Source organism: Artemia sp. Qi Xiang Cuo, chromosome 12 (assembly GCF_049724085.1).
Source record: "Artemia sp. Qi Xiang Cuo chromosome 12, ASM4972408v1, whole genome shotgun sequence".
NCBI classification, from domain to species: Eukaryota; Metazoa; Arthropoda; class Branchiopoda; order Anostraca; family Artemiidae; genus Artemia; species Artemia sp. Qi Xiang Cuo.
Window position 1 is genome coordinate 66441909 of NC_142805.1, and position 14910 is coordinate 66456818.

Here is a 14910-nt window from a genome sequence, read left to right on the forward strand (position 1 = left end):
AGGGGGCCTGTTGCCCTTTCATCACTTTTAGCTCTTAAAATGGGAAACTATAACTTCCAATTTCCAATCAAATGAGCCTCCTCACAAGCTTATAAAACCATACTCTTCCATAAAACCGTATATGCCCCTGGGGAATATTTTGCACCCCTTGATTTTGCGGGGCTGTATCAACCACAAAGGCATTGTTATGTTATACATAGTCTATTTTGATCAAAATGGCTACATGATATTTTGACCGAATTCATTTAGGAAAAATGGGTGTGGGTCTAGTTGCCCTCTGATCACTTTTGACTCTTAAAATGGAACTAGAGCATTCAATTTCTAATAATACAAGCCCCCTCCGAAGCTCATATGATTAAAGTCATAAAAAGCTTATATGCCCCCTGACATAGCTTACAACACTTGCCCTGGGCTCAGGGTGGTTGTGCCAATCCCAGAGTTTTTTTTTCTGATTTTTGGTCTATTTTGAACAAAATGGCTATTTAAAAATTCAATTGAATACATTTCGGGAAAATAGGGAAGAAGGGGGCTAGTTGCCTTCCAGTCCCTTTTGACTCTTCAGAAGGGAACTAGAATTTCAATTTTCAATCGAATTTGCCCCCTTCCAAAATTTATAAGACCATCTTTTCCAAAAGAACCTTATGTGCCGCATTGGCGTAACTTACAGCACTTGCCCCTGGGTTCTGGGAATGTAGACCCTAAAACTTTTTTATATGTGTATTGGTTGTCATAATGCGTGCGTCGTTTCTAATTGTTCAAGGTTTCGGTGTGTGTTTTTCATCTGTGTGTGTGTCGTCTCTGTGTGTGTGTCGTTTCTGTGTGTGTATCATCTCTGTGTGTGTGTCTTCTCTATTTGTGTGTCGTCAATCAATAGTGTATTTTAAAGTAAATGACTATTTCAAAATTCGATCTAATGCACTTGGGGAAAAGAGGGGGCGGGGGTGGGTGACTAGCTGTCATCCAATTATTCTTTACTCTTAAAAGGAACTAGAACTTCTAACTTCCAATTGAATGAACCCCCCTCCGAAGTTTATACGACCACAATTTCCACATGAAGTACCTTTGGGAAAAAAATAATAATAAAACATTGAAGCTTTATGAACTTTACTATAGGCAACGCTATAGCGTTGCCTTTAATAAAAGCTTTTGGGCTCATAGTGGTTATGGTTTTAGTTTGGTATATTGTCTTTTTAAATTTGTTTGTTGTGAAGCTTTTGGTTTGCTATTAGAAGTGTTGACTGCAACTTTATAGCTATTTTGTAACAAAACATGCTTATGACTTCCTCCGTTTTAATTAAAATTTAGATAAAATAAATACAATTTATTACAAGGGTTGGCTGCATCTTTATAGCTATTTTGTAACAAAACATACTTATGACTTCCTACTTTTTTTCATTAAAATTTAAATTAAATAAATAAAATTTATTACATTTCCAGTGAACATTTAACAATAAATAGGGAGTTTTGAGAATATCCATTAATTTTATTTAAGACTAAAAAAACAGCACTTTCATTTCTTTTCTTTCAATAAGATTCAAATTGATTGACATCCGCTATTAGATAGAATTTTTTTTTAAGTTTTTACTAGCTCTCCTTCTAGCTGTTAGGATCTTTGACGTGCATTTGCCCTTCAAGACTTTTTCTATTTGGTAGCTGAAACTGCGTACGCCTTCTTGCTGAATTACATCTTGATTTCAATTTCTAATGGGAACTTTATAGTTTCGTTTAATTAAGTTCTTTATCCAGAACAACTGAATGGCATTCATTCGATGGTACTACACCATGAGCGCCCATAGGCTGAATTCCAGGAGGGCTTTCCTGGTCTAATTGGCACTTTTATTCTACATAATAAAAATATCAAAACAAAAATATAAAGATGAGGCACCATCATTCAGCCAGGAGGGGGTTAACGTCCCCTCCTGCCCCCCCCCCCTTATCGGTGCGCTTGGTACTACAGGTTAATTGATCTGTTTATAAGCAGGATCCCAACAACCATTTTCCATCGTAAAGAACATAGGTGCTACTAAAGCCATAGATTGTCTTTGTAATTTTTAGTATTTTTTTCCGCATGCTTGAATGGGGCTGAGGCTTGGGCGGTTTTGTTAACAATTGTGTTCCCTCTAATGCCAATGTGGCTAAGTGTATACTGAAACTTTTTTTTGTCTCTTCTTGAAAATGACGCCTATTTGGGAATTTTTTGGCTGAATCGTGAACAGACCTTTTATAAAAAGGCGTGTTCTAGCCATAGACAAAAAGTGTATGCTAAAGATGTTTAAGCACCCTATCTCACAATGTCAGAAAAAAAGGTCGGGTATATGTGTGTCTTTTGGCTATGCATTATGACGGTAATGCGTGTTAGAAGCCTGAAGAACTGACGATATGCGAGCAAGAGCACCAAACTGATTGGTACCATAAAGTTATTTCAGTTGGACGTCTGTATTACATACATTTGTCTGTGGTTCTTACAGTGCCAGAATGTAAATCTGGTCAAATAACTAGCAAGAATTTCCGCTTTTTGGCGCTAACGCTGTCAATTAATTTATGACAAGTTCAAACAATAGCCTCTGATGCCTCACAATATTTTAAGAAAGAATTGTCCAGAATTAAACGAACAACAGAAGACATATAATTAGCTCTACCCAAATATTCTTGAAAGTTAGTATGGTTGATTCTCACTAGCTTTATAATAAGCAAAGGCTTATTGAAAAACATCACTTGAGTGATGGTGGGCTGGCTGGTTTTGCTAACACCTTTTTTGGGGTTTGGTCACAAATTTATTTAACAATTATAGGCCTAAAATTTATTGTAAATAACTAAAATGTTTGGTAATTGTTTACACCAGGGGCACATTTGAAGGGAGCATTATAAAATTGAGAAAATTATTTTAGGCCTAGGCCAAATCATTTGTCTAGGCTAGCCTTGTTTAATTAATTTAATTCCCTTATTTTTAAATGAGGGAATTAAATTAATTAATTAATTGGGCATAAGCCAAGAATTAAGGCTATTGGGAAGAAAATATGTTAAGAAATGGTATAGGCTAACATGTTCCCAGTGCTAGCAAAATCAAGAAATGGAAAAATACATAGGAAATAAAGGTCAATATCTACCAAATCATATTATTGAGTTAGGACTAAAGTGAATACACCATTCCACACCTTTTTTTTATGCTTATTAAGATTATAATAAGCATTTCTTTTGGAATTTATTTACAGCCCCCCCCCCCCTATAGAGATCAAATCCGGGTTAGGTTAGGTTTATCAGATATTGAGGGGGGGGGGCGGAAATTCATGTGCGAACGAAATGATTATTATATTCCTAAACAGCATAAAAAAAGGCATCAAATGGTGTATTCACTTTATTCCTAGGGTAAGACACCCAGTAGTTGGCCACCTGCCTATTCTTGGACATAATCTTTTATACTATTTTACTCACTATTCACAATGAGCCATTTGTATGTCCGAGTTTAGGCAGAATTGTCACTTGTTAGTAAATTCAAAAATAGGAGGCGCTGTACAAGTGAAACTATTTGAATTAGTAACCTACTTGTTCAGAAATTTTTTGATACAAAAATTAAGTTTCTAGGTGGTATAATACAGTAATTAGAGTAGTTTAAATGTCAAAAAGTTTTCAAAGTGATTAAAGTGTCCGACTACTGGGTGTCTTACCCTAACTCAATAATATGATTTGGTAGATATTGACCGAAATAAATAATAAGGGCTATATATTTCCACATTAGGGAAAATTATACTTTTGTTACTTTTGGCTATCTTGGAAAAGGGTTAGGTTAAGAAAGTGAAACTTTCAGGGATACAGTCTAAAGTATGTCCCAGGAAGGTATTTTGAAGTACCTCTAGACAGGGGTATCCTGAGGCTCATTTTATTTGGGGGGAGGCAATCCTTGTAAATTTTACTGAATCACTACCTTAATTAAGCTGAATTTTCTGCAGAAATCAAGAATTTTGCTAAATTTTGGCCAATTTTGCTAAATTTCTGCCAAAATTTTCACCTTCAGCAAAAATGTTTGCTGAAGATGAACTAGCATATAAGTTTTGTATTGAAAGCATTGTCATAGAAACTTCAAAAGGGCTTGTTCAATTGGAAATTGAAAGGGCTAGTGCCTTTTTTAATCGATGAAAGTGATAACACCCCTCTCACACCCACCATTTTCCAGAACACATCCAATCAAAATTTTGAGATATCCATTTTGTTTAACATAGTTGAATGTTCTGGAAATTAGGTCTTTTAGCATGATAACCCCCTCAAAGCCCTCAGTGCAAGGGGTGTAAGTTATGCCCTGGGGGCATATAAGGTTTATATAGAAAGTTGTTGTATAAATCATAGGCAGCATGATTGCACTGCCTAAGTAAAGAACTGGGACACTCAAGAACAAGACAAGAAATGGGGACTAAGTAAAGAGGAGGACACTCCCCCACAACCCTCAGGGCAAGGGTTTTAAGTTATGCCCTGGGCGCACATAAGAACAATGTTGGCACAATTTATTATTTATTAATTTTTTCCTGTAGAGCAGGGCACTTTGTATCAAAGAAGTTGTTGTAGAATCTTTGAAAAGCACTCATTCAATTTGAAATTAGAGTGGCTTGTGCCCTTTTTAATAGTCAAAAGTGATTGGAAGGCAACTAACACCCCTCTCACACCCACTATTTCCCCAAACACATCCATTCAAAATTTTGTGATAGACTTGTTGTTTAATGTAGTGGAAAGTTCTGAAAATTCAGTCTTAGAGGATGATAACCATGCCCTTTTTAATAGTTGAGAGTGATTTGAGGGCAACTAATCTCCCTTCCACTCCCACCCTCCCATGCCAACCCTCCCATTTCTGCTGTTAAAATTTAACCAAATCAAAATAGTGTAAGTTTATACAAGCTATAAAAGAAAGTAAACAGATTTTTTTGCAAATAGTATCAAGTTTTCCATTTCAGGTCAACTAGGGGAGGTATGAAACTAAATTAAACACTACTATTTGTGTCCAGATTTCGAAAAGGGTGTATTTAGTGAAAAATTGCTGAAAATTTTTCTCCAGCATACAAATAACAGGCCAAACTAGTAATTCTTAAAAAACAAAAAGATTTAAAGCATTATTTTCATTTTCCCTGAAAAGACTATGTCAATATAACATGAACAGAAATTAATTATAAAAAAAGTTTTTCCACAAAATAAGTTTTTCAAAGAAAAGTAAAGAACTCCATTAAACAAAAAATGAGCAAAAATAAAATCAAATAATCTACCAAGTGTGAAACTACCACAAATCAGCATCGATAAATAAATGGAACCCAAAACATACAGAAATTACAATAATTAACCAAGTCAAACTCAAAACAATGGTAGCTTTATATATGGTGATACTAGCTCATATGCTCATAGTGCTCTTAGGCGGTCCTTAGGCTGCTTAAATAGTACCCCTGTTCCTGCAATGATGATTGAGTTGGGGGTGAATACCCTTACATTACGACGTGATAAGTTACTTGTGAAGTATTTCGCTAAGAAGGCTAGTCTAGATGATGATCTTATTAACATAGAAATAATAAGAAATTACAATAGAGATATTAGATTTAAGACCAGGAATATTCCTGCTTTCTATTGATGTATTAATTTACTTTCTAGTGAGTTCCCAAATATAACACCAATTAATGAGATTGCCTTTGAGGATAGTGTTTTAAATAAACCATGTGAAATAAAGGATAATGTGTACTTCCCTTTGACTGACCATGGTAATGAGGATAATATGACTTTAAAACAGGACTGGCTTAGAGAGACGGACCATTTAAGAGACCATATACAAATTATTTATAATGTATTATGTGATAGGGAGAGAAATGAGTACATTAGAAATTGTGTAAACCCAATTTTAGAGCTTTATGATTATAGGCCATTATAGGCCACCACCTGATGGACTAGTACATGATATTAGATTTGTTGCTGCTACTATTTTCAGATTGAGGACAGGCCGTGCCAAAACCCGTTCAGTTTTGCATAAGTGGGGCAGAGCTGACTCTCCATACTGTGATATTTGTAATGAGTATGATGATGTTAAACATATCCTTATGAAGTGTAGGAAATATGATGTACAAAGAAATGTATTTAGAAGTTTAATTTTTAAGTATTTCAGTGCATTTACAATGAGGACAATCCTTGGTCATGCTAAGTCCCGTAAGTGGACCCATAGAAAGGCTATATCCTTATTGTCTATATAAAAAATTGTAATCTGCATAATGTTCTATAATATTTGTATTTTTTTTTTTTTTTTTTTTTTTTATGTTTCTTGACCATAGCAGAATGTGATGTGTAAAATCATGTCAGTGATTTAAATAAGAACACTCTGAACAACATCTTAGTACAACCCCATGATAGTTAAGGGTTGACGTGGCCTGTGCCAAACATATATTTGTGTGATTCAAAGTGACGTGGCTCCATTTAGGGCCCAAGATTTAATAGAGGATTGCACATATATGAGCGGTTGATTTGCTCAAACGTCAACTAAACAAACAACCCAAAACAAGCAGAAATTAACATAAGTTGGGCACAAAACCCCTGTGCCTTCCCAAGGTCAGAATAAAATTTGCACTTTACTGAAAAAATACAAATGAATGTGCATTGTCAGTTTAATATACATATACTGATATTTAGTTATCAAAATGTTAATATTATTTGATTTACTAAAGTTATAAAAGTAATAACATTTAAATTTTTTCAGTAAAGTGCAAATTTTGTTCTGACCTTGGGAAGGCATAGGGGTTTTGAGCCCAATTTATGCTAATTTCTGCTCGTTTTGAGTTTGACTTGGTTAATTATTGTAATTTCTGTTCTTTTTGGGTTTCATTTATTTATTGATGCTGATTGTTGGTAGTTTCATGCTTGGTAGATTATTTGATTTTATTTTTGCTCATTTTTTGTTTAATGGAGTTCTTTACTTTTCTTTGAAAAACTTATTTTATGGAAAAAGTTTTTTTTAATTAATATCTATAAAAGCTTATAAATTTGTTATGAAGTTGTAAAGCTGAAAACAATTTAGTTGTGCTTCATTTAAACAGATGATCTATTTTGCAAGGTTTCACTTTTATAACATGCAGATTTTTAAAGGTCATCAAAGGTCAGGACCCTCTAAAGAGAGAAGGAGTAGAGTTAGGTACTTCAAAATACCTTCCCAGGACATACTTTAGCCTGTAGACTCATCCCTGAAAGTTTTATTTTCCTAACCCAACCCCTTTTCAAGACAGCCAAAGGTAGCTAAAGTAGAATTTTATCCCACATCAGGGGAGCTAAGGATAAAGTATAGTGTATATGCCTTCAAAATCTGTTAACTGCAATTTTTCTGCATAGGCTATTGTGAAGTAGGCTAAGAATTGTTTGCTTGACATATTTCCTTTCAATGGCCCCAAGGTAAATATTTTTCTGTTCATATTATTGACCTATGAATAAAGCAAATATACCCCTGATATACCACTTCTCTTGCAAATTAAAATTTAAGCCCTTTTTGAACCCTTCAAAATTACCAAAAAATTTCTATTTTTGTGCATAAAAAAGGCTTAAACCATGGATTTTAAACTTACTGTTTGATTGTAAATCCATTTTTAAAGTTATATAATCAACAAGCATTTTTTTTTTTGTCACAATAAAGTTGCATAAAATATTGAAAACAATTTCTGTATTTTTCCATCCACCATGTTTCTTCTGTTTGCTTTGATATTTTTCGACATATAGGTAAAACGGCAGTTTTTAAGCGGCCTAATAGAACAAGAAGAAAACATGACTGATTTGCTTTAAATTTTTTCTAATTAACTTAATCTTGACAAATCAGTGTTTGGGAATTATACAACTTTTACAAAATGGATTTATAATGAAATAGTAAGTTTGAAACAAATGTTATAACATATTTTTATGTCCAAAAATATAGAATGAAATTATTATTTTCAATGGTGCTAAAAGGGCTCAAAATTGAATTTGCAAGAAAATCAATTATTATATTCAGAAAGAGCATAAAAAATGGCATCTAGTGGTATGTTCACTTTATTTGTAGGTCAATAATATGAACGACAAAACTTTACCTGCCCAATTATATACTTATGCTGTGCATTGCATCACTTTATCAACCCACCATATAGATAGAGGTACAAACCTAGGGCTTGACTGAATGTTTCAACAGCAAATTGTTGTAGCCTAACACCCAATTTATCTGTGTCTTATCTTTAGACATTATAACCATCAATCAGGTTTTAAATCAACTCACTATTGAACAAGTATAGTGGGAATAGCCTACAAGGTCAAATCAAAAAGTAAAAAGATTTGTTAAAAAAAAACATACATAGGGTAAGACCCCCTGTACTCAGCCAGTGCCTAATCTAGGCCAGATATTCTGATTAAAAAGTACCTTTCCTATACATAGACAGCAGGCTCCAAATCTTGGTTATTATGAGTACAGGGTTATATAGTTGTGATTGGCTGATGATTAAGACTGGACCAGTCAGGATTGGCTGACTACAATCTTGGAGAACATCTGGTTTTTTCAACATTCAAACTTGGACAAAAGTTACCTCTACACCTAACCTATTTAAATACAATTATTCTGTCTCACAACACTTGTCTTAGATTAAATCTACCCCATATTGGCTGTGTCTATGATTAGTAGGCTATATGTTGTTCTAACCTAAGATCCTCTGTGAAAGATTAGACAGGATTTTCTATGATTAGACTCAAGCTTTAAATGTGTGGCCTAGATTAGGCTCCTTGTTGTCTTTCAGTATATTTGGAATTATGATTGTTGTATATGGTTAAAATATTCAAGCTTATGACACACTTGTTAAGAAGATTTTGATACATCCAACGCTTTCTGGGTGGTATGATAGAGATTTTACAATGATTTAGTAGTTAAAGAGTAGATTAGCTGGCCAACTACTGCATATCCTACCCTATTTATTTGATAATATTATTTACATTCAATCTCCTTCAGAATATGCTCCTTCTGAGTCTATACATGTTCTCTAATATCCCTGCCATTTTTGAAAACACCTTTGGAAGTCATTTTTAGAAACTCCTTGTAACTGCTCTGTTGCATTTTGTTTTATTTCATATACATCTTGAAAACGTTTACCCTTAAGTGCCTTTTTAATCTTTGGGAATGAAAAATAACACATGTATCTAGGTCTGGTGAATAGGGTGGTTGAGAAACAATTGGGCTAAAATGTTTGGCCAAAAGCTGTTGCACAACATGGGATGAACAGGCTGGTGCATTATTGTGACACAATGTCCAACTACTAGATTCTTTAAACTTGGATCTTTTTCTTTGTACAGCATCTTGTAAACACCAAAAAACAGAGGCAGACTGGGAGCAAAAAGTTAAGGGGGGTATTTTGGTTAAGCAGCCCTATCTATGGTCCTCCTTATAGAAGGAATTTTTTGTGTTTAATCAGAAGGGGCCTTTAACAATAAGTGGAAATTGGACTCTACATCATTTGTACCAAAATTTGTGCTGCAAGGCAAGTTAGTACTACCCATTAAGTTTGAAGTAGGCTTACCGCAGGAAGAGATACAGCTAATAATTTTTTGTGCCAAATCTCCCTGATCCTTGGTTGGGCTTGGTGTTGCTCAGGTTTTCACACAAAGGGAGAGCAGAATTGTATTTTCAGCTGAATAAAATTTTCAGCTACTGTCCTGTATCAGGGAAATCTGGACCAAAGCATATTCATGGTATTTGTCCTCTTCAGAAGGATGAATAACACCACTGAGAGTTTTTCAAAGTTTTTCAACACAAAATATGTACTTTGATCAGATATAGCCGGCCCCTGCTAGGGATGGAGAGGAGTGGCTTACTGCCATCCTGAAATTAGCCAAGAAACGTTCTTTCTTATTAAAACAATGAAGTACAAACAATCAAGAACGAGAACCAATGCTACCGCGTCCAGGGCAACTGACAAAGTTACCGCGTCCGGGGCAACCAACAATCTGACAACCGAAAATCTCGTGAATAGAGACCCTTTAACAATGTTGACAACTCCGAACCCGGAGGCTATGCTTTCCCCTAAATTGATTTTATCTATTGGAACCCTGAACCTTAGGACGCTTGCTAAACAAGGCAAAATAGATCTTGTCCGAAATGAACTAAACCGATTTAAATGGGATATTGTGGGACTTTCAGAAACACACCTCCCTACCACTGGCGAAGAAAGGATAGGCAACACTAGTCTGATAGTGTCTGGGAGAACCGATGGCGTCCATTGCCAAGGTGTTGGCTTTTTGATGTCAAGTAAGGCATGAAGATCCCTGATTTCCATAACGCCTGTGTCAGAATGGTTGATTATGATACAAATGAAAGGATCACCAATCAACATCACAATCATACAAGTCTACGCTCCTGACTGCAACAAATCAGATGAAGAGTCTGACAATTTCTATCTTCAACTGCAAAGCCTATTTGACGCAGTTCCCAAAAAAGACCTTGTTGTTGTCATTGGCGACTTCAATGCTATTGTTGGTAACGATTCTGCTGGAAACAAACATGTTATGGGTAAGTTTGGCCTTGGGCGACTTAACAAGAGGGGAGAACGCCTCATTGAATTTTGCAGAGACAGTGATCTAGCCATTATCAACACTCTCTTCAAACACAGAGAATATTGTAAGGCGACATGGACCTCGCCGGACGGAAAAACACATAATCTTATTGATTACGTGCTCGTCTCTAGGCGGTGGAAATCGTCTTTGCTAGATACTGTCACCCTCGCAGGTGGCGATTTCGACAGCGAACATTCCCTGGTCACGTCTGCACTAAAGATACGCCTGAAATCTTCCGCAAAGCTGAATAATAGACCTGCTTGTTTCAACATACATCTTCTCAAAGACCCTCAAACCTGCACAGACCTACATTGATGAACTGTCTACTCAAATATCGGACCTTCTTTCTAATATTCCTATAACTCTATCTAAAGAGGATATAGATAAACTGGTCACCGACTCCTCTAGGATCATCAGCAAGGCAGCAATGTCTGCCCTAGGAACCAAAAAGGGTGATAAAAAGCCTTGGATAACCCACGAAATTTCTTTATTGAGTGCTGAGAAACGAAAACAAAATAACAGGTCAGAGCGAGAGAGCAGGGACAGATATAAGCAGTTGAAGCGTGCTGTAGAAAAAGCCACCCGTAGAGCCCATTACACCTATATTATAGACAAATGCGAACTGTGTTAATCAGATCTTGAGAAAGGTAACTAACAGTTTTTGTATATGAGGGTTCGTAAAATAACAAGCAAGAAAATTATCAGCTTTTGTGCACGGTCGTATCAAGACGGCACCAAGATACGAATTACAGAAGGTATCTGATCAATATGGATTGAAAATGTCAAAGAAAAACTTAATCCTGATATCCTTCCAATCCCTGCTATCCTGGACCTGTTCCCCGTTACTGTCTCAGACCCCAGTCCACCTCCTCTCCGTTCTGAGGTCGAGGATGCCATCCAAGCGCTGAAGACTAACAAGGCCCCTGGCCTGGACAGAATACAGGCAGAACTTCTGAAAGTCCAGTGTGAACCACTTATAGATCTTTTCCACAAGATTGTTTCCGCTGCCTGGCAAAAGAGTCATTTCCCAACTTCTTGGTGCGAAGCCACAATTGTTCCACTACACAAGAAAAGGTCAAAGGCAATATGTGATAATTACCGTCCTATTAGCCTAACAAGTCAAACTGCCAACATCTTCACCCAAATTATACTCCAACGGATCAGAGCCGTGTCATCCTTAGTCATCCAAGAATACCAAGCCGGTTTTTTCCCTGGGAGATCGACCGTTGACGAAATTTTCACTGTTTGCCAAATTTTAGAGAAATATCTGGAACTCGGTCACGACCTGTATCAGCTCTTCATCGACTTTAGGCAAGCATTTGTTCTTATTTGGAGAAATGGCCTATGGCATATCCTCCTCCATTACGGAATCCCACGAAACCTAGTAGATCTTATTAAAGATATGTACTCAAAATTTGGGAGTCGCTTTATGACTAATGAAGGTCTCACTGACAGTTTACAGACTTCTACAGGTGTCCTTCAAGGATGCCTCTTGTCTCCAGAGCTGTTCAACCTTTTCCTCAAAGCAGTCTTATCCCTGGTGGAAACAACTTGCGGCGCACATATAGGGGATGTTCAGACAGATAAGCTAGCCTATGCCAACGATATCGACGATATGGCTGAAGCACCTGAGGATCTACAAGCCATTGCTAACGACGTCCTCGAAGCCACTAGTTCTTTTGGAATGATCATAAATGTATCAAAAACAAAGGCTATGTGCTGCTCACAAAAGCCGCAGGATACAGTTAAGCCCGACCTGCAACCTGATGAAGAGAGTATCCAGTACGTCGACGAGTTCCATTACCTTGGTAGTCCGATTACTCGCAAGAACAGTATATCAAAAGACATTAAAGAACGTCTTTCCCTTGCAAGTTTCAGTTTCAAAGCCCTTATTCCCATATGGCAAAGCAAGGATTTTTCTTTGCGGCTTAAGACACGACTTTTCGATACCCTGATCATCCCCATCGCAATATACTCATGTGAAACATGGACGTTGAAGGTAAATGACAACCGTCAACTCACAGCATTTGAAACTAAGTGCCTCCGCCGCATCGCCGGGATCACTTACCTTGATAGAATCTCAAATGTCGAACTTCTCGAGCACCTTAAAGTACAACAAACAATTCTCATGAAGATCCAGCTCCAGCAACTTCGATGGCTCGGTCACGTACAACGGATGAGTTGGTCCCGTCTCCCAAAAATCACCTTCGAAGGCCAAATTCACCGTTCTCGTCCTCGTGGTCGTCCCCCAAAAAGGTGGAAGGAAAACTTTGCACCTCACCGCCTCTCGGACCTTCTTCGCCTAGCAGAACACCGTGAAGCATACAAAAGGCACATCCACGCTATTACGAAGAAAGAGACCCCAAGACGACCTTCAAGGACGGATGGGACTTAAGTCAAGTAAGTCAAGATCAGATACAAAATAAAATAACTTGTCTAAAAAAGGAAAAAACTACTGCACTGACAAAAGCAATGTTAAAGTCTTCAAATATTTTTTCACGTATTCTAATACATCTTCAACCTGCACTGAATCAAGCAGCTTCTGCTCCCATGACATCAACATGAATGCTTCAAAGACATCATCTGATATTGTAGTTCTTAATCTTGTCTGAACAAGCTTTAGTTTGGAGAAGGATCCTTTACAGCTGACTTGAGAAAATGAAAGCATCAGCAGATATTGATGTAGCCCAGAAAAACTGAAGTGTAAGCTGATGAGCATAAATTGAGCCTTAATAGCAGCCAATACATACAAGCTATGCAGTAGCTGCACAAACTATAGGAACTTGAGTCTTGCAAATCAGCTTCTCCACATTACACTCCAAGTTCTTGTCCATCCTCATATTCTGCATCTCACCAATCCCGAGTATTTTTATGACCCTTGCTAAGTAATTTTGTCATAAACTGGGGCAAAGCTTTTCAGCTCTGATCTTAGCTCAACACACGAAACCTTCACCATCTCTGCAACATTTCAAAGGACTGACTCTGGTATTTCACCTCAACACATAAGGCTGAATGTGGTGTGCTGCAAGAAATATACATAAAAAATAAGCTGTTTGTTTTCTGAAAATCTTTCTTTGAGGCTGGCTGTTATTTGGTAAATTCTTAACCTAAACACTTCAACTTGAAAATGCTGTTCCATATCTTCAGGCCAAGAATATTTTGCTGTTTTTCCCAGCAGGCATTTATTCTTGGCAACACAACAAGCTGCTAGCTATGAGCTAATTTCAAGCTCAAATAAAGTGGCCTCTAGAAGACCCTGGATCTTTGAGACAAACTTGGAGGCGTTTTCTTTGACACTTTCAAAGGAAATGCTCTCTAGATTCTTTCTTGCTTTATCAACCATGTTCCAGGCTGTCAAAAAGTCCAATCCTATTGTCTGGAGATACATTAAAATGGGGCCAATAAATTCAAATACAGCAAGAAACAAGTGAGTCTTTAGGATTGGGTTTTACTCCGTAAGCTTACTCAGAAGTGAGTTGGCTTCAGATGCAGTTTTGAGTTGAAACAAATGCTGTTTTCCACTGAGAACAAACCATGCACTGCATCTAAATACAGGCAGTTGTCACCAGAAAATATCCAAGCAAGTAACTTCTCTTTTTCCCACCAATAAATTTCACAGATTTTCTGTAACCTTTTCAACTTTGACCATTGTTCTATAGTATTTGCTACTTGTTGTAACCACAGGCCCGTTTGAACAACTCAGCAAGGAAACATGAAATTATGTTCATGGTGCCAAAGGGATTCCTTGCCTCTGTTGCAGTGCAACAATCAATGCCACAAAGGCTTAGAATGTAGCTATAGCACCAGATATAAACCAAATCTGGAATTTGGTTTTTAATGAGAGAACAAAGTCTGTTAAATTTGCCCCTCATTTTAGAAGCACTGTCAAACGATTCCCTGGCTATCCTTTCATACTTAAGTCTGTGCTCTTTGATCTTGGCCTGTAAAAGTTTGTTTATACCCTTGCTGCTGGAAATTTGGACAGGAAGGAGCCATTTGTGAATTTCTTTGTCTTTCACATACCTTAACACAATAGAAGCCTAGTCTGCAACCCTAGCTTCCTGAGTTGTGTCATTTTGGATGCTGTACCTTTTTACACCAATTTTGTTCACTATAGCTCTCCATGTGTATTTCAAATGTTCCTTATCAGTTTCTGGACTTTTGTCTTAGAAAGAAAAGTGATGAGCGAGCCATGACCCTTAGCTGCGCCTCTGGATTTCCTGCTCACATCCATATTTGATTTACTTTTTTGTTATCCTCTATTACTATTTCCAGATGTTCCTTAAGAGAGACGTCATATTTCAAGAGCAAAAATATAAACCCAAAGAAGTTTCTGTGGTTTATTCC

General features: G+C 36.9%; 1 protein-coding gene and 1 pseudogene across 1 annotated transcript in view; both read left to right on the top strand.

The window, feature by feature from the left end:
• Positions 1–2551: 2551 nt before the first annotated feature.
• LOC148946416 (mitochondrial fission regulator 2-like) overlaps positions 2552–14910 on the top strand; it is a 55937-nt gene continuing 43578 nt past the window's right edge. Inside the window, exon 1 of the mRNA XM_089098449.1 lies at positions 2552–2655. The gene's annotated coding sequence lies outside the window, so the exon portion shown is untranslated. The remainder of the gene's footprint in view (positions 2656–14910) is intronic.
• On the top strand, positions 10312–10878 carry LOC148946417 (protein CFDP2 pseudogene; annotated as a pseudogene).